Raw genomic sequence first — 27,258 nt, forward strand, 5'->3', positions numbered from 1 at the left:
GTCCATGGCGGTATGGCAATGTTGTACCTGGACTAGTCTCACCTTGAAGTGAAATTGCCCATGTGAAGTATCTACAATAGGTTCCTTCATGGAGAGGCATCAGGCTGCCTGGAGATTCACATGCTGCTTATTGTATAGTTTGGTTTAGCTTAACCTTTTCTTAAGTACAATTATTTGAGAGTTAGTTACTTTTGCTAAAACTGAAACTGAGTGTCCAGAGAAGAAAACTGTATATTTTAGTTATTTCTTCCAAATTTTTTTTATAGTAATTGGTTACCATCATGCAGGGGCGCACAGACATGTAGGACAAGACCTCAGAAATGCATATGCAGGCACTTCCATCTCTCCCAGTGTGACTGCTTTTGTTAGCTGTGACAGAAATTGTAAAAAAAAAAGGACAGCACATTAGGAAAATGATTGCTATAGCACATTCTGACATTGCAAATAAGAATGTCAGACTTTATAAAATACTGAAAACTCCACAGTATTGCAGCTGAATTAACATGAAACAGTACCAGGGGACAGACAGCTATGTTAAGATGACCAGATTTGTGATCTGCACACCAGAAAGAAAAGTAATGAGAAATAAGTTTGATTTTTTTCCAGGAAGAGGAAACTTGCTGAATAACATTATATAGGACCAACACTGTTTAAGAATTTACATCGAATTCAAAGAATGATTTTGCCAAAAGAAAAAAGCTCTTCTTTATATTATTTTTTAACTGCTGAAAGATTTCATCTTTTTCACAGCAACATGTTTCAGCTACTCCTTTTGAAAGAGCATTTTTCATTGCAAAGTTGACCTTAAAAAGGGGGAAGAAAAAAAAAAAAGACAAAGAACTTTAAAACTGAACAAGTCACAATATTGAATTTTAGACCAGATGACATTTTTGGGCCAATCCCAAATTACTCTTTTATTTCCCCAAAGGAAATCTGGTTTGGTTTGTTCAAACAAGTTGGTTTTTTCCTTCTGTTTTTTGCCAGTTTCATAAAGCAAAATTAGGGGGGGGGTCAGATTTATTGTGGACCTTTTTGACAAGAGAAAAAGATTTTCAAAATTTGCTTTGATAGGAAATAAAGTTCTGAATCTGTTGTGCTGTCACATTCATTTCTCTGTGTTAAGAATAACCAAAAGCTTTAAAACTTGCCAATTTGCAGTTGTAAAAGTCTCCTTAATTTTTGCTGCCATTTATCTAGGATAAAGCTAGTTAGTTTTTCATATTGATCAAGTATAGGCTGGAAATTAAACACCTGCTTTTTAAATGTGTTTGTCCTTCTAACCCTTCCCATGATTGTCTTGGTTTCGGCTATAGGAAATACTGCATGTTTTCACAGGCAGATTAAGATATGTTGAACACACTTTTTTCCTAAACATTGAGTGTGCTTCCTAATAAAACCAAATCCTTAGCAATTCTTATAACCTCGCTATGGGCAGGCAGAAACATTGCAAAAGGGTAGTGTTAGATAACTCTTTCCAGAAAACAGTCTTTTTCCATTCCACATGCATAGTGTTTTATCTCTAAAGCAATGTTTCCCCTATGTATGTTACATACTCTACCCTATAAGCTGTACCTCATGGTCTATCCCTGGGTCAACATCACACTTACATGACATTGCCTGAATCATGCTGCTGAAGATTAACTTCAAATACATTTCAGAGAAGGTGCTTTGTTTAGAAGTACCTGAGTGCAAAAATATCTGTTAGCTACATTCCAATATATAAAGCACTCCAAGGTTAATTGCTCTGATTACTACATTAACCAGAAACATGTGACTTTTCTTACATTAAAGCAAACTACTGTGTACTTATTCCCCTTTTATCTCCAAGGCCCAAATATTCTGTCATCTGTCACAGAAATTTACTAAGAATTAGTGAGTTCTCTTGAAGGTATAACTAGTTTTTATTGTATACCCGTTATTGCAAAGAGCTTGCCATAGACAACAAGTATCATGGTATAGTACACAAACACTGTCTTAAGCTGATAAAAGTACAAAAAATTCCTTGCTAATACTGGTACTGTCATTTTTTTCACCTTGATTAATCTAAACTTGAGTTCCAATTCTAACAAAATGTTAATTTCTTTATTTTTTCATACAATCCTATAGATTCTTTCACAATATTGAAACCTCAGGAAACAACAAAGTACTGCTAAAAGTCATTCCATTAATTAAGACACAATAAATTCCACATAATAAATTTTGTTCCTCATATAGTATTAATCTACATATACCAGCAACTGTGCTGTGCTGAGTGAGGGGGCTGTTTGAAGCATGAGCTGGATGAAGTAGGTATCCTTTTCAGAGAGTAGCTGTGTTTAATGTTATAGTTCCTTTGGTATTGATTTGCTTTTTCTTTTCCTTATCGGGGAATTTTAATGTATTTCATGTATTTCAAATCTCAGCACTATAGAAAAGCTTTTTTTTTTTTTTTTTTTTTTTTTGAGAAAAACACGAACTTCCTGATTCAAGTCTGAGGTTCAAAAAAAGAGGTAGAGGTCCTTTAGACCTGTTAAAGACACTGTTATCCTGATACTTCACACAAGTTATCACACCCTAGAGCATAGGCTAGAGTTTTCTATCCAGTTGGATCCAACTTGCCTTTTGTGGCATAATTCCACTTCCAACTGACAGGAGAAGAAACTGAATACAGAGGTTGAAGCGACTGTCTGTGAAGCATCTTCCTTTCCAAAATGTTCAACTGTTTACAACTACTCTGCGACCTTAAGGGTAGGCACTAGATCCTCCACGTCATTGTAAAATAAAGGCATACTTTCTGTACCTCAGAGGTTTACCACAGTATCTTACTGATCAATGAGATGTGCTTAGATTTTTATTTTTTTTTGAGATGCCAGGAGGCTGTATTACTGTCTTCATGTCATTATAGTGGAGCTAACAATCTTGTGTGAGGTGACCCAATAATTTCATTGTGGGCTGCTTATAAATATTGGCCAATGACTAACTATTCATCCATTTATAATATAAACATTAAGTTTCACTCCATCAATGTCTATCATTTTCAAGGAAGAATGTCGGAGATGCACAGAAAATAATGTGCTGTATTCTATGGCTTCACAACAGGTTCAGGAGTAGTAATGGATAAACAACAAAAAATCAGCATCATTCATTAGTTTAAAGAAATCAACATTCGTAAGTGAAATCTTGAATATGCTGCAGTTAGGGACAAATCTGTTAGAGACTACAGTGTAGCAGGTTCTCCTTTAAACAGTCTCTTTGACTGGCCAATTGAGGATAGAAACCTATGAGATGATTTTTCAGTTCATTGTCTCTTGCCTTCTGTATTGTTTTCCAAGAAGTGGCATACTCCTGAAAAACAGACCAAGAATGTTCATGGCACAAAACTCAGGATGAGGAACTCTGCTGTACTTGTGCTGGAGAAGCAAGGAGCAGGATGGACAAAAAACCCCCAGTTATTCTATGTGGGATGAAGATGACAAGTGATTCTGGGTGAGGAAGTGACAGAAAAAAAGAGAGTATCTGCAAGGAATAAAAGATTTGAGATCAATTCCCTTTTCCTTAGCTTTGAAGGGTTACAGCATCAATAAAAAAAAGTTGCAAATCTGAGCTAGATTGACCTGTCTTTCTGTGTTTGTGATATAGTTGGGTGGTCTCTGGTAAGTGGTGAATATTTGGCTTATGTTAAGGAAGGTAGCTAGAAATCTTCTGTGTCAGTATCTCCAGAACCAAGAAGACCCTTCTACATATAATGTGGCCTGCTTTGATTATTTCCTAATTCTGCCTAGATTGGATTAAGGAAAAGGTTTGTGTGCAAAGTCATGTAACACTTCAGTGACTGGCTACAGAGAAAGAAATGGAAAAGCTTAATTGAAACCTAGGCTTCTGCTATGCTAATTAAAAAAAAAACAAAACAGTGAAACACAGGTAGGTGAAAGCTGAGGAAAGCATGAGCAAATGTGAAACAGAGCTCACTTTCTCTAAGGGATCACAAAGTAGCACTTAAACGAGTTGTTTAACCTGTCCTAGAGGCATTAACTAGATATTTATGTTTTAGAAATCTCTTATGATTGTATTTATGTAAAACATTGCTGAAATTATTTAAAACTAAAAATTCCCCTCCCTTCCCTTCCCTTCCCTTCCCCTTTGAAAAAGCAGGTGCAGATTTAAGAAAAAAGGCTAAATGAGCAACTGAAGTGAAGAGATCAATACTAAGGAATTCAATTAAATTTCCCTCACAGGGGGTTTGCTCCAAATCTCATTGAAGTCAACAGAAAGATTCCCACTGACTGACTTCAGTGGGGTTTTGATGAGACCCAGGGGACAGAGCCAGAGAAGGCCCCGTCAGTGTTTGCTGACTTAGAGCCCTTCCTCTGAGTCACCTTCTTTTTGTGGTTTGTTTTTTTTTTCAAGAAAACCCATATTTTTCTTTTCTTAGACTTGATCTTTGGGTCTGCAGAAAGTCTCTGTGCCCTGAACCTCTTTCTAGTGATTAAAACCTCTTCAAGTCTTCTGGGTAGTGCTGGACAAACAGTGCAAAATGATTTCTTAATCATCTTCCCGGTTTCTCATGTGTCCTGCTTTATTCTAGCCCCAAACAAGATTCCCATGTTTATGCAAAATATTAGCTGGCTTTATTTTTATTAAGGGCATGCTATATTAATCTTAATAAATCAGTTTGTCACTTGCTTTCTGACTGCCTCTCAAGTAAAACGGGGATTGACTGTGCAGTAACACTGTTTATGTCATGCCTGAATAGTTTAAGGTGAGGCTTTGAGTAGTTTTATTGCTTTTGTTTATATAGGTAAACCCAATCTGTGCGTTTGAAATGATTGATGAAGTGCAGTCCCACTTGGAGTGTTTGTCATCATTCATGTGCTGAAGTGACATTTCTTTATGTATTTTGGCATAAACATATGCAACTACTGGCAAAGCATTTGACCCTGGAGTCTGACTATTTGTCATTCTAATCTTTTTTTTTGCTACCCCAAAGTCAGGCAAGTTACTGTATATTCTATCTGCATTCATGTTGCTAATTATTCAAAAGACAGTAAAATAGTCCTGTGGATGGAATTGCATAAGTTGCTGAATGTGCATTCTTCTTTTCACAAGTTAGGTACTTTGCTGAAATATAAATAAAGTTGGAATGTGTGTAAATGTCAAAGCAACAGCCAGCTTTTCTGTAAAATCTGAAACCTATGCTTTGTCAACAGAATAAGGCAAAACACTATGCATGGAATTTAGCAAATTGAATGTGAGCAGAGATTAAGTAAAATACATTAAATATATCTTGGAATATAATTTTCCAATAACACAGTTACAATGAAAAGCAAGTAACCAATAATTCACATTATGTGGACAGAGATAAATGGATGGTACCTTAACCTCCAGGCTCAGGGTTCAGACTGTGTGTTGTCTTGTTGGAAAACAGCTGATTATTTATTGGGAAAAATGTCAGAAAAAAAATTAAACTGTAAAGTAATTTTCCCTGGAAAGCAATCACATGTCATTTACAAAATATATCAAGTTCTTTTAACCAAGAGTCATAAAAATGTGATACCTCCTCAAAACTTACTTGTCTAAATAACGATTCTGAATATCTCATATGTATCTACAATAACTGAGATAGATTTGGATATTTGCATACAGAAAACAAATGATGAATATGATTGATAAAGAATTAGTCCCAATTCTTAGATCAAAGAGTATGTGTCCTGAAATAACATATTTAAATGGCTTTCATTTGAAACTTGGATAAGACTATAAATTTGCACTGACAGGATACACAACTGTCTGTTTTTTATAAAGTGATGAGTATGAATTCTGCTGGGTTTGCCCCAAATTTCAACACATTTATATGCAAAGAAGCATCATACAAATTCTTCATAAATACAGCGTACTGATGAAAGTTTAAGTTTTGGTTTCAAATGTTTACCTGAAAGAACAGAAGACAAATGAAAGCTAGGCAGGACACCCAGCTGAGCATGAGATGACACAAGATGTCTATGCGTAGTTGAGTCCATATCTAGAGGATAAAAGGTATTCAGATTTGGTATTGAACCAAATTCTATTCTTGTCCAAGAAAAAAAAAAAACAACCACCAAGGTAAGGTACTTAACTTTGCAATGCATTTTCCATATTAGGCCATGAATTCAAATTCTATTAATATACAGGCTAGTAATAAAATGTCTGTTACAAATGTAACATAATATATTCTATTGGTACCAATACCTGTACACAAGAGTTCCACATAAACCCGTACTATTTTAAAGTATTTTATTCTGATATATAAACCCGTACTATTTTAAAGTATTTTATTCTGATATTTTCCAGAAGTTCCTGAGAGACAGGAGAGCCAAGTATTTAGAGCTGCATCCATTCTCCGTGCTCTGAGACTAATAACCATAGCCATCTGCATTTTCCTTCCTTTCTGCTCTTCTCTTCTATCTATATAAAGATAGCTTTATGTAGGTTTTTCCTATTACACTTGTCAAGGACTTTGACTTCCTCATAGTTTCTCTATTAAAATTTTACTATGTTTCACTCACAGTGTTTAATAGAATCTATTTTGAGCATTTTTCGAGTACCAAAAAACCCAGACAAAGGTTACCATCATGTTCACAGAAATACTTTTATTCTCCTTTTCCCCCTCAAAATAATCCTGGCATAAAAAGGGAGAAAAGATGTGAAATGGTTTGGATTTTTTCATAGGGAATACTTGCCCTTTCAATGATGATACATTTCTTTGTACTTTTTGTTATAGGAAATGACATATAGCTGGAGAAATCTCTTGAGAAATACTTCTCATTATCAAATCATTGTATGCAGTAAATGTATCATGCCACTGCTAAACCCATGATACAAACTAACCATTTCTGTAAAGGAAGATTAGCAAACAATACGCTGCAGGTGCACTGTTGTCTTACCTCTGGCTTTTTTTCTGGAATAGAGGTCATGTAAAAGATGCGTCAACATATTTGTGGGCTGAGGAGGAATGTCTCTATTTCTGTGTCTTCTTTCTCAAGTTTGACTCCTTCTGGAATCTCGCTGTTTTGGAATATGTGATAATATGTTGCATTAGATATGCAACAAGTCATGTGTAAAGCAAATACAGTGCCATTTTAAGTGAATGTCTCTCTTGATAAAAGAATGTATTCCAATTACATTAATCCATTAATGGTTCATTTCCTCAGAAAATTGGCTACTTATGTGCATCTTTATTTGCAGCCACTAAATACATAGCCTAGAGTTACCAGTATCTATGTTAAGGCTAATGATTTCATCCCAGGTTAACACTTCCAAGCTAGGACCAGTTAAAACAACATAACTTCAATTAATAGATTCACACACACAAAAAAAAACAAAACAAAAAAAAAAATTGTCCATTGATTGATTTCCTGCCTTCCAGTTACAGCTTATACAGCTTACAGCTAATTCTGTACGTTTTTTAATTCCCCTTTAAGAACAGTATGTAAGGAAAAGGCAATGTCTCATTTGGCATCGAAAGCACAACCCTAGGTTATAATTTGTCATTACTATTTTCTGTTAGTGAATAAATGTTGAAAATAATAAAAATTAGTTTTGTCATTTAGATACTGAATTTTGTACCTGTTACTAGGGAAAATTGTAATTTTTCAGCAAAATATTAGATATTCATTCTGAGAAAAATCTCTCACACTCACTCTTTCACAAGTATATGATCTGATATATCAGAAATAAACTCCAGGTCTCACCTTTCAGAACTTGTAGTGAAGTTTGAACTCAGTCTCCAAGTTTTGACTTACTTATTTTTAAAATTTGGTTCATGTGTGTCTATCAGTTGCATAGGGGTGCACTGATCATTGTTGATTGATTATGCCTTGACAGAAGCTTAATTATCCAAAAATATCTGAATAAATGAAAGGGGGGAAAATTCACTTATTTTGCAATGCAAGAATTCCAAAATTTCCTCCCCTTCTCTCTTCCCCTTTTTTCTTCATCTCATTTACACCTCTATTTTATTTTATTTCTTATCCTTTTGGCCTAGTTGTCCCAAATATAAATCAAGCCTCCTGAAATTTTGGTGATGTACTACTCCTGGAGCCCCATTGGTGTCTCAGTGACCAGAAGCTCAGAGATGCTATTCTCCAACTTCAAAAAGTGCAACGAAAAGTTCAGGGTGTGTTTCTCTTTCTCACCATGATATATGCACAATGGATTGAATGTGGAACTGAGTCTTCTCTGTTAAAACTGAAAAAAAAAATTATTCATTCAAAAAAAGAGGATGTTTTCTGAAGAATACTTTAGTATTTGGGGTTTGTTCATTTGCTTGTTTACAAAAAGCAAACAACACAAGCCCCAGAGTGTTTCAGCTCTCAGTGAACTTCAGGGAAGATATTAAATACAAGTGACTTGTACTGTGGAGGCCATGAAGTCAGGTAATCACAGTCACCCCCTCTAGCTTTAGAAATCTGCAGAACGGCAAGTGCTCCAGTGCACAGGAGCCTCTTGTAGGAGTTCAGATTCAATAGCTGCTTCTTGTTTCAGGCATCGACTCACTTCTGAAGAATGAAAGGTCTACCAAGTCATACTTTCTGCTGTCAGATAAAGAGAAGAGATGCAACATTTGATCTCAAAATTTCTGCCTGCCCAGAAGAATGGAACTGCTGATGACAATTGAATCTCTCTTCCGAGTATATGATGTTTTTCTTGCACAGTTACATGAACTTAATAACCATATCAATCAGGGTTCTTGAAAGTAAAGCGATATATTCTACTGAAGTGTATGAGGAGATGCTGAGGTTAAGAATGTGTTTGAATTTCTGGATGGATGACAAGTTTGGTTTTGTTTCAAAGTTAACTGGGAATATGAAGAAGCTGAGAAATACTATGCAAAGGATAGTCAGAGAATGAACTGAGGTTTGCAAAAAGAAAAAATCGTTTACATGGAAGACCTTATGTTTCAAGTGCTCCTGGATTTACACATACATAGATAAGTCTATGTAGGTTTGTATGAACGGTGGTATGAGTGCAGCAATTGCACTTGTTTGGTATATTTGGAATTGAAAATGCAGCAAGCAGTGTCAGGAACACTGTGAAGTTTCAGTATCTTCATTAGCTAAAGACATAGTTCTTATATGTCATTCCCTCAAAACCAGCCTGCACTCTAGGAAGAAAAGAGCCTGAGAGATGGAAACAGCTAGGAAAGTGGGTGGTGAATGCCAAACTGATGTCCAGCCCTTGGCTTCTTTGGGGCTTACAATGGTTCTTGGGTAATAAAAAGACATTTCATCCAAAAACTAAAATAAATGTAGCCTTTGGCCTCAAGTTCTTCAAACTAACCCTGCAACTACTTAAGCCATTGTTATTTCATGCTCCTGATTCCCCGCCACTCCCCCAACACCCCACCCCCCCTTGCTAAAATGGAGCTAACCTTTCTTTTTCTGGATTTTTAGCTTCTTCGGTGAATTTGCTCTTCCCATTCAAATTCCCTGGACAGAGGGGATCACTCTTCCTGCAAATCTTATTCAGTGACCCTAAAATGAACATAAAGGCTCTCTCACCTCTCTTCAGGGTAAGACTTGACAAGAACGTTGAACATTTTCAGACATAACAAGAGGAGCATTCAGGGTTCAGTCTCCAAACTTCCAAACCAACAGGTTGCCCAAGTATTACAGTTAGTAACATGCTTAAGTTATTTGGAGCTCACACTGCCTCAGTTCCCACCTGCAGTGATTCTCATAAGTATCTCCTTAAGAACAGATGTTACTTCAATATGAAACTGCAGAGCAAAGAAGGTCACTTTGCTTTCATGGTCTTGCAGAGCGGAAATAGTTGAAAGTTGCTCACCTTTACTTAAGTGTGTTCACTTTTGTGTTGCGGCTTAGATAACAGCTACCAATACACTGACAGGAAGCATTTATCATTTAACTTTCAGAAAAGAGTGTGGAAATTCACCATTGATGACTCTTTCTGAAATGGTAGGTGAGAAACTCCGCAGAGGTGCTTTCCAGGACTTGTTAGCCCAAGAATGAATAAAAAGGATTGACAATAAGGCCAAATTTGGGAACACAAGATCCCGAAAGCTGCTTTGCATTAACTACCACAAGCAAAAGGAAGCAAAAGCCAGTATCTAATGTGAAGATGAACAACTGGAGAAGGCTAAGACACTGGAGATCAAGCTTCAGGTACTTGCATAGAACACAGGAACTCCAACAGAAAATGCTCTGTGTCATCACTTCTGTTGAAACATGCCAGGAAAATCATATCCTTGATCTTTCAGGCAAACATATTTTGGACTGTTTCACAGCTCCTTTCTGGCATATTTTTTTGTTCTGTTGAAACCTGGTGTTGTTCTGGATTTCACAATGACACAGAGGTAAAGAACAGATTGGGTAAAGATAGGCAGATGTGGGCAGAGGGAGGTGCTTCTGAATGCTGCAGTATAGACAAGGACTGAGACAGTCTTGGACTTGCCATTTCTCTGGTTTAAAACTAGGAAATAACAAACCAGACTCAAGTCTTTGCTTCAGATCAATCACAGGAGAAAGTAATCCTCTTTCCTCAACCATAATGTTATTGGGTGCATTACTCTTGGTTTTCATCTAAAGCTCCAGGCATGAGCTTATCTTAATGTAGAAGGAGAAACTTTCAGATATGTCAAAAATATTTGTGGAATGGTAAATCTTCCCATCACAGCTTCAAATCAGATCTTTGTATTAGAGCACTTTATACATCTTTCATATTTGTTGCTATAAAGGTCTGCATTAGTGTTTAATATTGTAAAAGATAAGAACAAACACTGCAGTACTTTGTATCTGTTCACAGGTTGGATTCCTTGATGACCCTTCCCAATCTCTAATCTGAATAAAGCTGATAACTTCATATAGTGGTCAGTGGCTATGTCTCCATGTGTAAGTGACCAGCACAACAGGAGTAGATCAGTAGGCAAAGCAGGTGATGATGAGGTCCTCGCACTTTTACATGCATTTCAAGAGTTCTACTTCACACAAGATTTAACCTTGTTGGCCAGACTGAACATCCCGACCATGCATACAGTTTAATGCTGTTCAGAGAAGCAGCCACTGGTGCTCCTGTTAGTGACTAGATCATACTTGGCTGCACACCTGAGTTCTCCAAAAGTAAAACCACTTCATTCACCAAGATGACTCTGAAACAAAGCAACTTGCAGTTAGTGGAGATATCCAGGAGTTTTATTTCAAAACTATATTACTGCTCAAGCCAAAACATTAATGCAGACACAACCTGCATGACTTTATGAAGAAGCTGAACATTTGAGGATGTGAGTGTGAATCTTGAATAAAACATTAGCACTGAACACATTTCAAAACTTCCTGTATTTGAAAGTGTACATAAGGAATTAGAATGTATTTTTAAAACTTTAAAGAAGCAACAAAATGCTTCAGCACACTGCATACAGAGTGTTTGTGGGAGATTAATAAAATATTTGGCAAGTGTCAAAATATAATGAAAATTTGTCTGTGTTATCTAACTCATTTTTAGTGAAAATTTACAATATTTCTGAATGGGTTTTTTCCATCTTCTGGCAGGTGTTAAGAGGACACTGACTTCATAACATTTTTGCCTAAGTAGACCTTTGTGAGTTTTGAGATCAGGTTCACTTTGAAAAAGCACCAGAAGTTCAAATATGTGTTTGGAACTCCAGAAACCCTCCCACTCCACCAAACGTACACACTCTTCTTTTTCTTCCCCATCCAAACAAGTCCATGACTTTTCCTTCTCCTCCAGCAGTCCAAATTTAAAGTACATCTCAAGTCAACTTACAAGTAATGTACATCATGTCATTGTACCCAAAGCAGTGTGGCCAGCAGGACAAGGGCAGTGATTGTCCCTCTGCTTTCAGTACTGGTGAGGCCGCACCTCGAATCCTGGGTTCAGTTTTGGGCCCCTCACTACAAGAGGGACATAGAGGTGCTGAAGCATGTCCAGGGAAGGGCAACGGGGCTGGTGAAGGGTCTGGAGCACAAGTCCTGTGAAGAGAAGCTGAGGGAACTGGGGTTGTTCAGTCTGGAGAGAAGCCTCAAGGGAGGATCTTACTGCTCTCTACAACTACCTGAATGGAGGTTGTAGGCAGGTGGGGGTGGTCTCTTCTCCCAGATACTTAGAGACAGGACAAGATGAAACAGCCTCAAGTTGCACCAGGAGAGGTTTAGATTGGGTATTAAAAAAAACTTCTTCACTGAAAGGGTGGTGAAGCATTGGAACAGGCTGCTCAGGGAAGTGGTTGAGTCACCATCCCTAGAGGTGTTTAAAAAAATGTGTAGATGGGGTGCTTAGGGACATGGTTTAGTGGTGAACTTGGCAGTCTTGGATTAGTGGTTGGACTTGATCTCAAAGGTCTTTTCCAACCTAAATGATTCTGTGATTTTTGGAGATTGCGTAGGCTGATTCCCTTACCAGCTCAAGAGATAGGCAGATTACCTTTTCATCTTAATTCTTTTTGGCAAGTCTGACACCACTCTCTGCAGACCCTCCTTTCTCTCCTCTAACACATATCTGCATGTTGGTGTTTTCTTCTTTAGCATGCCCATAATTACTTCTCTGGATCTCACTGTCATTCCTTTCAGCCTTTAAAGTGGCCTGGGACACAACACGATGAGCTAAAATTACCTTCTCGCACAAGAATGTAGAAAGAAATGTCTCAACATTTCAAATCAGAAAAATTAACCTGATTTAAGTCATACTTTAATGTTGTTCAAAGTGTTTAGAGAATAGAAGGCAAATATTCTGTGACTGCAAAGGATCAGATGAGAAGTCCATTAAAATCCTCGATTCCATTCAAGAAGCTGCTGGAAACCTCAGCTCAGAACCTGAGCTGGAAACAAAACAAACTTTAAGCTTCTGAACAGAAGGGGATTTTATTTTATTTTTTTCCCCCCTTAATAGAAACAAGGATCTTAGTCGACTTCTCTTTGGGATCTGGAAAAGAAAAATATGTCTGTCTTCTATCTTTTAACTGCTTTGAAGCAGGAATTTGTTGGGTTTTTCAAAGTGAAATGAGTTTTAGGGAAGGGAGCTTCTCACAATGTTAGTAACTTCCATTGGCTTGTTACAGTAAAACTTAAAAATTCCTTTCCTGTTCCCTAATCATTTTAAAGTGCTATTTCCTTTTGGCAGCTGCATATAGCTGAATTCTCTTTTATTTCCTCTATTCCTTACATTCACATGACAGAAGTTCATTACCATTGTTGTTATAAACACATACAAATAACACTTAAGAACATACAGTTGTCATTTAATGTCATAACCATTTTTATTTGAAGGCCACCAAAGGGTGCCTTTGTCACAGCACTCTCCAGACTATCAAGCTGCAACAAGGTCTTTTACCATCTCATACCAGCACACTCTTCATACAGCCCCTCTGCTGCCTTCTACTCATCCAGGGCACGTGTTCTCTCACCTTTTGCTTCATTCTCTCTTTACTTCTTCCTTGGCTGCCCTCTTTCTAGTGGCTCTCAACTATTTAACTTAACCAGCCACAGCTGCACCTTATCTACATCGACCAACCCACCACCCCGAAGCCAACCCACAGCTGTATATTAATCAATGCTAATTAACCCAGCTCCATTCCTCTACATGCCTTAATTTGCATCTGTCTTCTGCATTCATGAGTGGTAACCTGACACTAAGGGCACTACTGACTAGTTTTTCTACGAGAGGCCACAGATGTAGATTATGCAGCATCTGTTAATGGTTTATGGTGGTATATTTTGTTTTTCTGGTTAGAGACTTGTGTTTAAACAAAAGACTCAAAAACTAGTGTTTTGCACTCTATCTTTTTTCAAAAGCATGTTAAGTCTTGTACTTGCAGGTTCTTCCTATCAGTCTCTCTCCTTGTTAATATTTCTTTAGCAGATGCTGAGAAGTGGTTATCACTCTTCTACTGCCTGTATTAGAAATAGAAAAACCACATAATAAAATTCTAAAAAATGAGAATCAGAATTTTTATTCTGTATCTTAACTGTTACGTATTTTCCTAAAATAAAACAAATATTCTCTTCTGCTTAGGTTTTTATGTCTCCTTTGGATATTTAATCAGAAGGAAAAGAAACATAATATCTATTTCCCCCAAATTTGCTGAAGTCTGAACTTGGTCCTAATAAATAAAAGATGGAGTTTCTAAGGAGTAGCATTAAATTGCTGAAAGCTTCCACTAGACTTGCATGAAAAACAAGGCAGGAGAAAATAAACCTCTTGACGTGTTTTTATGTGGCCCTAGCATTCTCATGAACTTCCCTGTCTAGCCTTTATCTTAATGCAATTTGATTTTTAGATGCTGTTCTTTACATGTCTACCTTAATTCAGCAATATGAAGACTATTTCAATTAACACAAAATTTGAAAGATATGGCCTTCTAGCACAACACTACAACATTTGAGCAGTTCAGAAAATTTTCTGTCTAAATTCTCATTTGCCAAAAGAATCCAACATGCACACACACCTTCACACACCCTGTAGAAGATATGAATGTAGCTTAAGCAGTACCTTAGGGTATGAAATCAGGAGTTTTTTTGGAGTATGGAGCTACCATAGTTTCCTTCAGTGACATAATAGCAAACAACTGAACTGCTTTAGAGACAGGCTTCTGTGTTGCTGGGAGAAGGGTGTGCAGTCTCTGTGGAAGTTTTCCAGACCTGACAGGACAAAGCCCTGAGCAATGCAGTCAGTTCTCAGCACTGGCCCTGCTGTGAGAAAGAGGTGGGACTACAGACCTCCTGAGGTACCTTCCAACCTGAATTACCCTAAGAGTTAACACCCACCATTCTTTCTTTGCTCCTGATTATCTCAATTTCTTCTGTTTTTCTAAACTTTGAATTATTTCTCTTTTATCAGGAGCAGGGAGGGGGGAAGTAAAAAGCAACACAATGTGCATGTCTTGCTTGACCTCCTATTGTCACAGAGAGGTAACATAGGGTTAATTCACCCTCATGTAAAATGGTGTGAAAACCCTAGAGTACACTGTTTGCCAGAGCCCCACATGTGGAGGAGCTGGACGCTCCTACTGTGTGCTACCCCTAACCCAACCAGTATGCCAAACCACTAGCCCTCATTTTCCCCACAAGGTTTCTTTCCATTTACATCAAAGACTCTGCCTCATTCCATTCCCCCTGTAGCTCTGAGTTACTAACTCTATGCCCCCAAACTCAGCCCTCCTCGGTACAGCTCTATTGCCTTAGCCTGAGGTGGACTTTCTCTCCTTGGATTACTGCAGCTCGTGCTGTCAGCAAAGCCAGGAAGGGAAAAGTGAAATCTCTGTAACTCAAGGCAACAAGTTACCACTGATTATCTGCCTGGAAGGTACTGTCACATTCACCCCACAGCTCAGAAAACACAGTGAGAAAGGTTTTAGGAACCTTTAATTGATACTCATCTTTTAACTACAACTGTAATCCTCAGTAAATACCCCCTTCTGCATTCATGTTTGTTTGTATTTATATATTCTGTTTCATAATAGCAATAAAAGACTCTAAGACACTGCATTCCTGAATGCATACTGAATTTTCAATTGTATCTTCAAGAGCTGGTAGTCACTTGGCCTCCAGCTTTGTGTCTTATAACACTACCCAAGGCTTTCTCTAATTGCCACAACACAATACTCTGTGGCTCAATTAAATGATATATTAGAGAGTGACTAAACTGTAGTGATAAATACTTCTCACAACAGCATTATTGCCTTGAACTGAGGTGGTCTGGCTCTTTTGAGGAACATGTGTATGTGACACGTTGGTGCAGTGAGTCCCGACACTTACTGCAGTGTATTGCACTGCCAGGTTGCGTGGCCTGAAATTGAAACCCACCCATTGTTGGATTGTTTCAAAGGAATAATCTGAGATAAGTGGAAAGCTGCTGCTAAAGATGTTTGTTTTGTTCTGCCCTTTATAAATTTCTTGTGATGTTATTCTTTTTCTAATACCCTCTCTGGGCTATAGCTAATGGAGAAATAAAAGGAACTTTCCTTGGTTTTTTGATTGGTCTTCCTGGTTTTCATTCATGGTTATCTTTATGATTCTCCTGTATTCATTCTTCAAGGTTGTCTCTGCAATTATGACACATTATTGAGGCAATTCAAAATAATATATAGACTTTTTAGCATTTCGTCTCTACTGATGGCCTCCTTGTCCTTTCTCTCTTTTTTTTTTTTTCCAGATGATGAAATAGAGTTAAAAGCAGGCTGTGCTTACTCAGTTTTGTTCATGTTCTCTGATTTAGCATCACAGTATCATTCTTGATTTAGTGAAGTATAGGATGTGAGGCTGTTTATGAATATTTCTTTTCACAGTACACAAAAAAGAACAAATACCAAACAAGCAAACCCACAGGCTAAGGTACTGAAGAAAGCTGGGTTTCTTTTCTCCTCCCTGTTCTTATGAAACAGAGGGAACTAGCTCAGCTGGGTGTCACTCATCACAAGACTCTGATTTGATTTCTGCAGGTGGTAGTGGTAAAAGGTTTAGCTATGCAGGGCCTGGGGATTCAAAGGAAGAAATTGGTCAGAAGTTCTTTCAGTTCATCAAATACTAGTAGGAAATGAGTAAAATGTTACCAGACTTACTTAGTATCTGATTCTTTCTGTCATTCTTTTGCAAGCCTAGAGCATTATCAGATAATAGGAAAACACTGTCCAAAGCGTACAGGCTAAAGCACCTCATGTTGAACACCTATATGCTTACTAGGGATGCTTATGTCCTGCAAATCCTACTTTTTTTTTTTTTTTTTTCAAGAACTATTGGATGTTCACCATCTCTGGAAATGCCCTCATTACTCATATATGGATCTAGACGATAAATTTAAGTTGATAAATATCTTCTCTAGAAGCTTAAAGGCAAATATTTCTAATTCCCATGAGGCACAACCTTACAGTTCTGGAATTCTAACAAATATATACAATGTTTTGTGAAAATAATAAAATGAGAGACATTTAAGCAAAAAACAATATAACTGTGAAACATCTGCCTCAGAAGCTGTAAAGTAAGAATATCACCTGTGGTCTGGAAAACTAAGGGGAATGAAACTGATTTTATAATTAATATCTTGGCAAACATCTTAATGAAATATAAAGGAATATGCAAGGTATTCTGCAGCAAATATACTAACTTAATGCAAAAGAAAAATACATGAAATGTGTTATTTCTCCAATAAACGTCACGTTAGTAAATAAGGACTAAGTGATATGCCTTGTATCTTACTCTTTATCATTGCAATTTTAATATCTACTTTCAATTAACCTGCTACAAATAATCTGGTTTTTTTTTAATAAAACATGATTAACCATTACTTAATGTTCAGACTGGCTTCTCAAAACACTTTCTCTCTTAAATGGAAATAATGAAACAGAAGAATAAAACAAACAGGAGGCAAGTGGTTGTGAACCTTTTTAGAAACATCTCTATTAAAAATAAATCTTTCTGATACTTGGTTCTCTTATAAAAAGAGGGTACGGACAATTGTTGAAAATGGTGTAGTAATTGATAAGGACTAGAATTGTTTAGCAGAGTGAAAGGCTCAAATCTATTTCATTATTCACCCTTCTGTTATTAGACCCAGACTTCTGAGGTGGAAGTGCAACAGCTTAGAGTGACATGTAGCACCTTTAGAATGAAAATCGGGGCTTTTGCCCCTCTTTCTCTCTGTATTAGCTTCTAGAAAACCTTCCGAGTTGCAAGTAACTCAACAGACCCTGGCATTATAAGATGGAATAGGCAGTCCATTAGCCATGTGTTAGAATAGCAAGAGTCTTTTAAGCCTGTAGTTCCTTGTTGACCTTCAGAAGCTTTGTAGAAGAATATGAAAGGCAGAAGAGGCCTGAACATAGTATTTAGTGTAGATTCTTTCACTGCCTTATCATATCTTTCCCTGTAAAGAATTTGCTGTTGCTGTTGTCTAGCCAACAATATTTTAACTAGGATCTGGCAAGGACATGCCTGAACTCTTTTCACTTAAGAGTCGTGTTTCATAAAATGTGTTATGACTTGTACGTATATAATTGTTTCCAATATTTATTTTCAGAATATCCTTGTATTTTTCCAGTATGTTTTTTGTGCAATGTAAGGGTCTCTTGTACTCTAACTGCTTATTTAGTAGACAAAGGTAACTGTATTCTGTTTCTAAACACAGCGTTTCTATACTGTCTGTATTTCAGTGCAATGCTTCTGGCTTTAGCTGTTTTAAATCTGTTTTAATAAATTTTAGAGGTTGAAAAAGAAATTTAGTTGTACCAAGATTTAGCAAACATTTTAAAATTGGTAATGCAGTGTGTTTTCTTATAGATATCAGTGATGAAATGCTTTGTCCTTAAGGAAAGAACAAAGGAATCAACTTAATGAATCCGTGTATACAAGCTTCAAATTAGTTCATTTCCTGTTTTCAACCCTTACTGTAAATCTGGATTTATCTCCTAAAGGGTATCAGAGTTAATGGTACTTTAGTCTGATGGATAATGGTACTTTAGTCTGATGGATATCTCAACTGAGGAACAACTGTTTTTCCTTTTGTCACCTGTTTCTCATCTGTTGCATGTTTTTGTAACTTCTTTCCTCATAAAATATTGAAAAAAAACATATGTTAGGACATATTTTCTTAACGTTGTGGGGATTTTTTAACTTTTCAGGATATTCTGAGATACTATCCAGCTTTACCAGCATATTTTTAATTTATGCATGGAACTCCACTTAGCATAACTGGGATTTGCATACTAAGCACAGGAGAGAAAATAAAACATCACGATACAACACCAACTTTCTAAATGACATGAACACTTGTAGATATGAAGTAAAATTTGAAGCTACAGAGAAAACTTTTGCTGACTATGGTGTATATTTTCCTTATTTGTTTAGTAAATCAGTCTTTTAGGTTTTAGTTGTTTGCTTCTCAGATGCACTGTCCAACCCCCCTGCTACGGGCAGGGACATCTTTCACTATACCAGGTTGCTCAAAGCCCAGCCCAACCTAAACTTGAACACTGCCAAGGATGGAGCATCCACAGCTTCTCTGGGCAACCATGAAATTCCAGTGCCTCTCCACCCTAACTGTAAAAAATTTCTTCCTTCTGTCCAATCTAAACCCACGCTCTTGCTGTTTAAAACCATAACCCCTTGTCCTGTCACTACAGGCCTTGATAAAAGGAAGAAGGAAAAGCTGGGAAAGTAAAGCAGCCTTTTACCAGGAGTGCACCATCATCAGCTGTTCTGCTTGGCATCAGGAAACCACAGGGACCCGAGGACTCTCACCCTGGTGTGAGTTGCCACAGGATCTGCACTCTCTTCATAGCCATTCCACACCTAGACTTCGCTACTGTTTTATAGGTGTAAAATCCCTTGAGGGAGCCAGAACGAAAGAGTTTTGGCTTTTATAACATTTGTATAGAGATTATACACAGTACCTGTTCTTAGTGGTAATAGATGGTAGTGTGCTTTAGCTTCTTTCTGCATACTGGGCAAAATTAATGCCATACAGAGGTAAATCCTAATCAACAAGAAAACAGTGGTCTAAGATCTAAAAAAGAAAGGAAATCCTGAACTATGGTTCCTACTCTATCTATATATCTCTGTCCCTCTGATCAAGTCAATTTACATTCACTTCATCAAACCAAGGGCAGAGACTTCTAGAAACTTGCACTTTTTCAAAACACAAGGAAATCAACTAAGAATTGGGATAGTCTCCTAGTAAATGGGAATGCTCAGCAAAATAGATCCCATGATTTAGATTTCTGTTTTCCATTGCTGTTGGGTAAATTTGTGGTAATGAAAATGCATTTCCTGGTTACAAGTTGCTTAGTGGTATGTATCATCTGTATTTGTTCCCTCTTCACTCAGGTATCCCGATGTCCTCGTTTCAGTTGGAACAGTTAGTTTTCTTCTTAGTAGTTAGTACAATGCTCTGTTTTGGATTTAGCATGAGATTAATGTTGATAATATATTGATGTTTCAGTTGTTGCTGAGTAATGCTCACTCTAAATCAAGGACTTTCCAGTTTCCCATGCTCTGCTAGTGAGCAGGTGCACAAGAAGCCGAAGGGAGCAGGGCCAGGACAGCTGACCCGAACTGGCCCAAGGGGTGTTCCATACCATAGAACATCATGCTGAGTACATGAAGCAGGGGCAGTTGGCTGGGGGCTGCCGATCACTGCTCAAGGACTGGCTGGGCATCAGTCAGTGGGTGGTGAGCAGTTGTACTGTGCATCACTTGGATTTTCCCTTTTGGTTTTTATTCCTTTCTCCCTCTCTCTTTTCATTACAACTGTTGTTCTTGTTGTTGTTGTAATTATTATTTTTTTTATTTCAATTATTAAATTGTTCTTATCTCAGTCCTCGAGTTTTACCTTTTTCCTGATACTCCTTCCCACCCTGCTGGGCAGGGGAAGTGACCGAGCAGTTACAGGGTACTTAGTTGATGGCTGGCAGATACATCTGCTAAGCAGGTGCTGTAGCAACTCTGTTTTGCTAAACATGACCTACCTGACCTAGTAAGGTATGACAATTAGCCATATTTTCATAGACACGTATTTAAGCAGCTTGCATGGAAGTATGCAAATAGGTAAACTTTGCTCTCATTCCCTTAATCTAGCAGATTAAAGATACAGAAACACACTGTTAAAAGAAGAAAGCTGGAGGGTCATAGTATAAGTCACTAGGAAATTGCAAAGTGGTAGGTAGAAACAGAACCAGAGGTTCTTACCTGCTCAAATTTTATTCAACATAAAAGGTTACAGAGGGAAGTCTATACTGTAAGAAGCTGATGTCAGAGACTTTATCAGATATATAAATAAATACGGAAAGCAAAAGCTGTTATAATCTGAATATTGCTCTAAATATATCCAAAATGGCAACAGGAGAGTCAGAAGGCTCATTCATAACAACTGCCCCAAATCCCAGAAGGCAAAGAAGCAATGAACATTAATTAATTCAACCATATTTTTTAGTAAGGTCTCAGACAGGAGACAGCTAGCAAATCTGAGCTGGCCATGCCTCAAGGTGTAGCACAGCCAGAAATAACACCAATATCTGACAATATTGTATGTGTTTATGAAGGTATTAGTAGGTCTACATAACCACACTAGGCACTGCAGGTGTTACCTGAAATCCACTTTTAGCTTAGTTATTGCAGTGGCTCAAAGTAAGTCTGTGCTATGCTGATATTGATTCTTAATGCTTAAGTTTATTTAGGAAAGGAGGATATGAGGAAGTGAACTTTTAAGATACTCTTCCTAAGGTGATTAGGGCTGGTGGTTTCCCTTTGTAGAAACTGTTTTTTCACTGAATATCAATCAGCTGTAACTAGATAAAGCAGAACTGATGACTAAATAATATATATGGATTTAATATATATGAAAGTATATAACCACAGTGTGTGGACTAGGTAGAACCCAAAAGCAGCCACTGAGCTTCTACAGAAACTCTGAATCTTCATTCAGCTGCAGTTCCTCTACTTTCATAACTCTAACACCCTGTGATAGTTCACAGCATGGTTTACAGCTGTGTTTGCAGTGCAGTGCTAGGTACTTACAGCTATTTTTGATTTGTATGAGTGAAATGTGTGTATAACTATTAACATGCATGTTAAATGTCAGGCCATAATTCTCTTTCTCAGTCTCTTTATTTGTATCATCAACAAATAGTATTTCCTTACATAATTCACTACCGTTTTATAAACCTTAGCAACATGCTGACAAACCACCAAGAAGATGAAAATCACCACAAATTTTAACGCTGCATCAATTGCAAGTGTGAAATGTGTACAGTTTATAAAAATTTATAAATAAATAAATATTCCTGCAATACATACATACGTACAACTACACACAAAAGTAATGGCTCTTTGTTTAATAACAGGTTTGTTCTTCTCCCAAATTCTTTGTTCACTGGTGATTCACCTAACATCTTTGCAGAACTGCCCCCCAGTGTGTTCTAAAAATCAGTGACTATAATAACCAAGAATTAAATTAGTGCGGGAAAAAGTCTATCTTTTAATTATGCAGTAAAAGAATCATAATGAAATCTAAATATTTTTCTACATCTCAGATGTTTGTTAACCTAACAGTGCAGAAACATTTTAAAAAAGAATAACGAACACTTATTCTGATTTAACAGTGTAATTTTATTGACTGCCAAAGAGCTACTCCTGATTTATACCACAGAGATCAAAATCAGACCCAATTCCTCTATAATATTCTTCCTAACATATCCTGTACGGATGAAAATCTAAGTAGTAAGATTATGGGGATTTATTCACGCATATTTGCCACCCTTTTTGTATTTATTGGTCTAGCAGATACCATTTGAATTTGGTGCCTTTTTACTAAAGAGTCAAATAAGTTATTTGCTGTATGAATAAGTATTTGATAGCAGATCAGACAAAGATAAGGCGTGAGGTATGAGTTTGCAGATGCAATAAAATGACTAAAAGGCCAATTTATCCCTCATGTAACATCGCTGAAGTCAATGAATTTGATCTTTATGCTGAAAATCCAATTTCACACTTAAATAGATTATTTATATCAGAATTGTTTGTTTTTTGTTTAGTACTAGCTCTTGTAAGAATGCCCTGTAGGATGAGACCAATTAGATATTCACTTGTAACTTTTACACATGCAACACACGGCCTGTTTTTTCCAAATATACAACTCCAATTCATGTCAAGGAAATTCCAATGTACTTGCACAGTACATATAATTAGTGATCATTAGTCCAATTAGTGAACATTAGGGATTTAGATGAGATATGACACTTGAGCTAGAGAGAATTCAGAGAAATCAAAAAGATGCACTGACATCAGGAACTGTGAGGAAATACAATTCTGAAAATGGCAAAACCCCAGGATGACCAAAACAAAGCAGGAGAATATTGGACTAAACCAAAGGTAGAGAAAAACTTTTTGGCAAAGAACAGTGAGCTCTTCCGTAATGTAAAACAGTGAGTGGGATAAGGCATGTTTGTTCATATGGGTCAGCAAGATTTAGGGAACAAGGATATGCAAGTAGGCAGAAGGAGCACATTTTAGTGACACAACAATCCCAGAGGTACATTAATAAACCAAAAGCAAGTGGGGAAATGGGTACAGAAAGTGGTCAGGCTTTCTGTCCTCCACACCTGGGCTCCGAGGCACAGCAGAAGCTGTGAGCAGCTGCAGGTCAGTGTTCCCACCTCCAGATTCTCAGTCTTAAACACTCCTGTCAATAAAGTCTTTGGCTTTTTTCTTCATTAAATATTGCATAAATTTCACCCTGCTGTTCAAACTACTCCTGTATCTATTCCTTCTTAAACGTCCTCAGATTATTTCTCCCTAAATGCTTTAAACTAGAGTCCTTCTGGGACAAGGGGCAAAAGACATAGTTTAAATTTGCTCCAACTCTTTTAGAGTTGCAAGATTTAGAGGTGTCACCTGTAGCAATTCATATCTCTTTATATGACTTCTAATGTTTGCACATTTTAATCAAAGGTTGTCAAAATAATTCAAATGAAAAGTGAAGATTTAGGGCTCCAGTACTGATCTTTCTATACACTCAAAATTTTTCTGACATTCTTCATTTTCCACAATTCTTTTGCAAATCTACTTTGGATTTGTCTTACATCTAACCAGTAACTTATTTCAGAGTGCTGGGAAGTTATTTGGAACTGAGTAAGGTCTCTAGAGTGTAGGTAGGTTTTTCTTGTGTTGTGAAGGAATCGCTTCTCTTGTGCAATCTGCATCTGTAGAAAATTATCTTGTTAAAAACCTTCACTGTCTACCAGTCACAAACACTTGATTTCCTGGAGAAGCTGAGCCCTCATGGTTTTGACAAATTCCAGGAGATAAAGTTAGGTTCATCTTGCTTTACAGTGTTTGGAAGCTTACCACCTGCCAAATAAGTTGTGTTACCAAATATGCCATTCAGTGTTTTGGATTTATCTCATTTCCAATGCAGCATGAGAGTTTTTCCACCTGGGAAATGCTTCAGGTTTGGATTGGCATTGTGGAGGACAGTTCTCCAAATCCAAGCAAGTACCTAGGTTCCCTTTATAGTCAGTGGAGAGAAAGAGGAACCTCCAGTGGGTAAGTCATTCTAAAATATGATTTATCAAAACTTTTTTGAAATCCATGTTAGTCATATTGGTAAATGCAGACTAATTTGTATGTCTGATGATTTCTTTGAAGAAATCTAATAGCACTGACTTCCAACTACAAAATTGATATTGACTCTTCTTCATATTTATCCACACTACGTTTTCTCTTTGCTATGACTTGAAGCAATTTACTGGCTTGCAGCCAAATAGTCTGTATTCTCAAATGTCCCCTGAAACCTTTAAAATTATTTTCACATTTGTAGCTTCTGTCCCACCAAGACCTTTAAGCAAGTTTGAACAACATAGTTTACTTCGAAGTTAGCAATCTAGCAATTTCACATTTGTGCTCTTTTAATTAATATCTTTATCAGAAAATGTGTTAAGCTTGAAGTTTTGTTTCCTGATGTGGAACTTTTATTCCTATAAACCAATTTGCATTTTTCTTACCTCTATAGCTGACGTTGTTCTCACTAGAAACTGAAACATTTGTTCAATTTTGAGGTCCTACCTGGATTATTTTTAATCCTGACTACATCCTAATTAATTAACAATGTCTACCTTCTTTAGCTGTTCTCTTTTTACATGGCTACACATGAAATATTTGGTTTAACTTCCTAATTGGGCAACAGTGTAAAGAATTTTGAAAACTTTTACTTTATCCCGATTCTTACTGACTGACGAAATCCCATGAATAAACAAGAAAGAGCCAAAAGACCGGGAAGTCTGCTCTCAGCAGCAATCAGAGAAGGATCTAAGTTGATAAGCAACAGAAAAAGGAGAGAAAGGCACCATCTGGCTTTACCATTCCCACAGAAAGCTCAGACTCTTCTTTTGCTGTGGAAATGTGCAGCCAGCCAGCAGGGCTAGGAGACTCCAGAGAGAGGGTCCTGGGAAATGGCATGTCCAGGCAAGCAGCTTTGCAAGGTAAGGTGGTTTTCCTTCATTATCTCCAATGGTTTAGGACCACATTCAGACTCAGAAGTATCTGTAGAGGCAGATGCTATGTCCCATGGCAGAGTTAGGAAGAGAGTGTTTTGTCCAGTCATTCAGATTTTTCTCCCATTTCATACTCCTTGCCTCCCTGACCCCTGAAAAGCACAAACCCTCTGGGGAGGTAAAGTCTTCTTGATTTCAGGAAAAGCATCACAATGTTTTCAAAGAGGATGTATGTCATTTCAGACTTGAAACAATGCAAGTTTTTTCAAGCAATTCAAAACATTTATAGCCATTGCACTTCTTCCATACCCCAAGTTTTGCACTCTTTGCAGAGTACCCTTATTTGGCATGTAATGATTTCAGAGCTGTTAAATCTTTACATTATCCCAACAACATGTCAATTAAGGGAGACATTTTATACAGATTACAAAGATTTGTCTGAGGTGGCCACAGCTTTGTTAAAGCTGTTTTGTGGACATCTTCATAATTAATGGAAAAATCATTAGGAATTCAGTCTTTATTAACCCCTGTAGCTGCAGGGGCCCATTTCATCTTAATTGCATTCATTTGGCACTGGCAGTATTATACAGCATAATCACTAATAAATGATCTTTTAATTTGTACCAATCAAGAGAGCTTGCTTTCATGCCAATATTCCTGTTTCTTTGATGTTGACCTGTCTTGATTTTTGATCATTTTAACTTAAGATGATTTACTGGAAAATCAATATCAATACCAAATCTGCTGTATTCATACATCTGTGGTTAAGTTCAATTTGACTGTATTTTGATTTAAATAAGTAGTGCTTGATTATCCATTCAGATTTTATGAAATAATCAGGTTGGGAAATCTAATCCTGTTTTCTCATTCAAAGGCAAATAATTAGAAACTGTAGGAAAACTGCAGAGCTGGGACAGCATTAGAAGTAACACTTCAGATCCCACTAATTAACCAACTTTGTTTGTAATCTCCTAAAGGCCTCCACCAATAGAGTGATATGCTATTACCCATTTAGTGGGGCCAATGGGGGCTTTGGCTACACTTTTTAATAAGAAAATCTGAGACAGTTTCTCTCATTATACCCCCTGTCAGCTCTGTCTCTGCAGTATAAAATAGCCATCATTGTTCTGTTGGTCAGTTAACCAGAAACCAGACTACTGTAAAAAAATACTTTACAGCTAATTGAAAATGACTGAAACATTCCGTTATCAACCAGTTGCTTTGTGCTATTGGAAGAAAATATAAATGTTGGTGAGGGAGGGCAAACACAAAGTTCAGTCTTTTCAATTAATACCCCCTACCTGAACCAGAATTACTGACTTAGCTAAAGACAAAAAACCCTTACAGCTATTACTTCAACGTCTTGGTTATGAATTAAAAGAGGGGAAAAAAACCCCACCACGATATCTTTCCTAATATTATAGCACTTACTCCCTAAGTACTGAATTAATTTATTGAGAATTTACAAGTAAATCTGTTAATTACTATAAGCAATACAGGTCTTGTCTAAACTATTACTGCACTGTTACACCGTGATACAGCTCCACTGCTGGCTGTGAAATAAATAAATAATGTTACTTATTCTGAGGTGGGAGGGAGTGAGCTGGACAGCTACAGCTGCATCACAGTAGGGATTGTAGGGGTTCCTCCTTGTTCTTGTGTCATCACCTCAACCCTCACTGTTTTGCCTGCAGATACTGTAGATGACTGATCTCCTTCCTTAAGTTATTGGTGATCTGGGGCAATGGGGTCTGGAACAATCTCCAGTTGCAAAAAGGAGATAAAGTTGAGCATGTGTGCGCACATGCAAGTTAGATGACGTTTCATTTTATGTCGCTCAAATTTTTAGTGCAAATATTAGAAATCCATGAAATGAATAAACAAGATTAAAATATTGATCTCCAGTTGTTGAGACACATACATGAAGGAAGCAAAGAAAACAGTTTTAGCACTGCCAAGCAGGTGCCTTGCACAGGAGACTCTCCAGGTTTGGGGGACAGAGCAGAATGCAGAAAACACTTTAATCTGAAACTACAGGCATGAAATTGCTTCCATTAAACTTGACTTCCTGATAATTGTGTAACATTATCAAAAGGTGCACTTAAGGCTGTTTTGATACCCTAAATGTACATTACCATACCTAAACAAATTTTAAATTGTTGTATAATGCCTGTTTAGTTACTGTGGGATTTCTTTTTTTTTGCAGGAGTTCTGTGAAGTCATCTGCTCTAAAAGATGGATCAGGATTCTCACCTCTAAAATCATTATACCACAGCTACTTATCTGAGATT

Source organism: Falco peregrinus, chromosome 7 (assembly GCF_023634155.1).
Source record: "Falco peregrinus isolate bFalPer1 chromosome 7, bFalPer1.pri, whole genome shotgun sequence".
NCBI classification, from domain to species: Eukaryota; Metazoa; Chordata; class Aves; order Falconiformes; family Falconidae; genus Falco; species Falco peregrinus.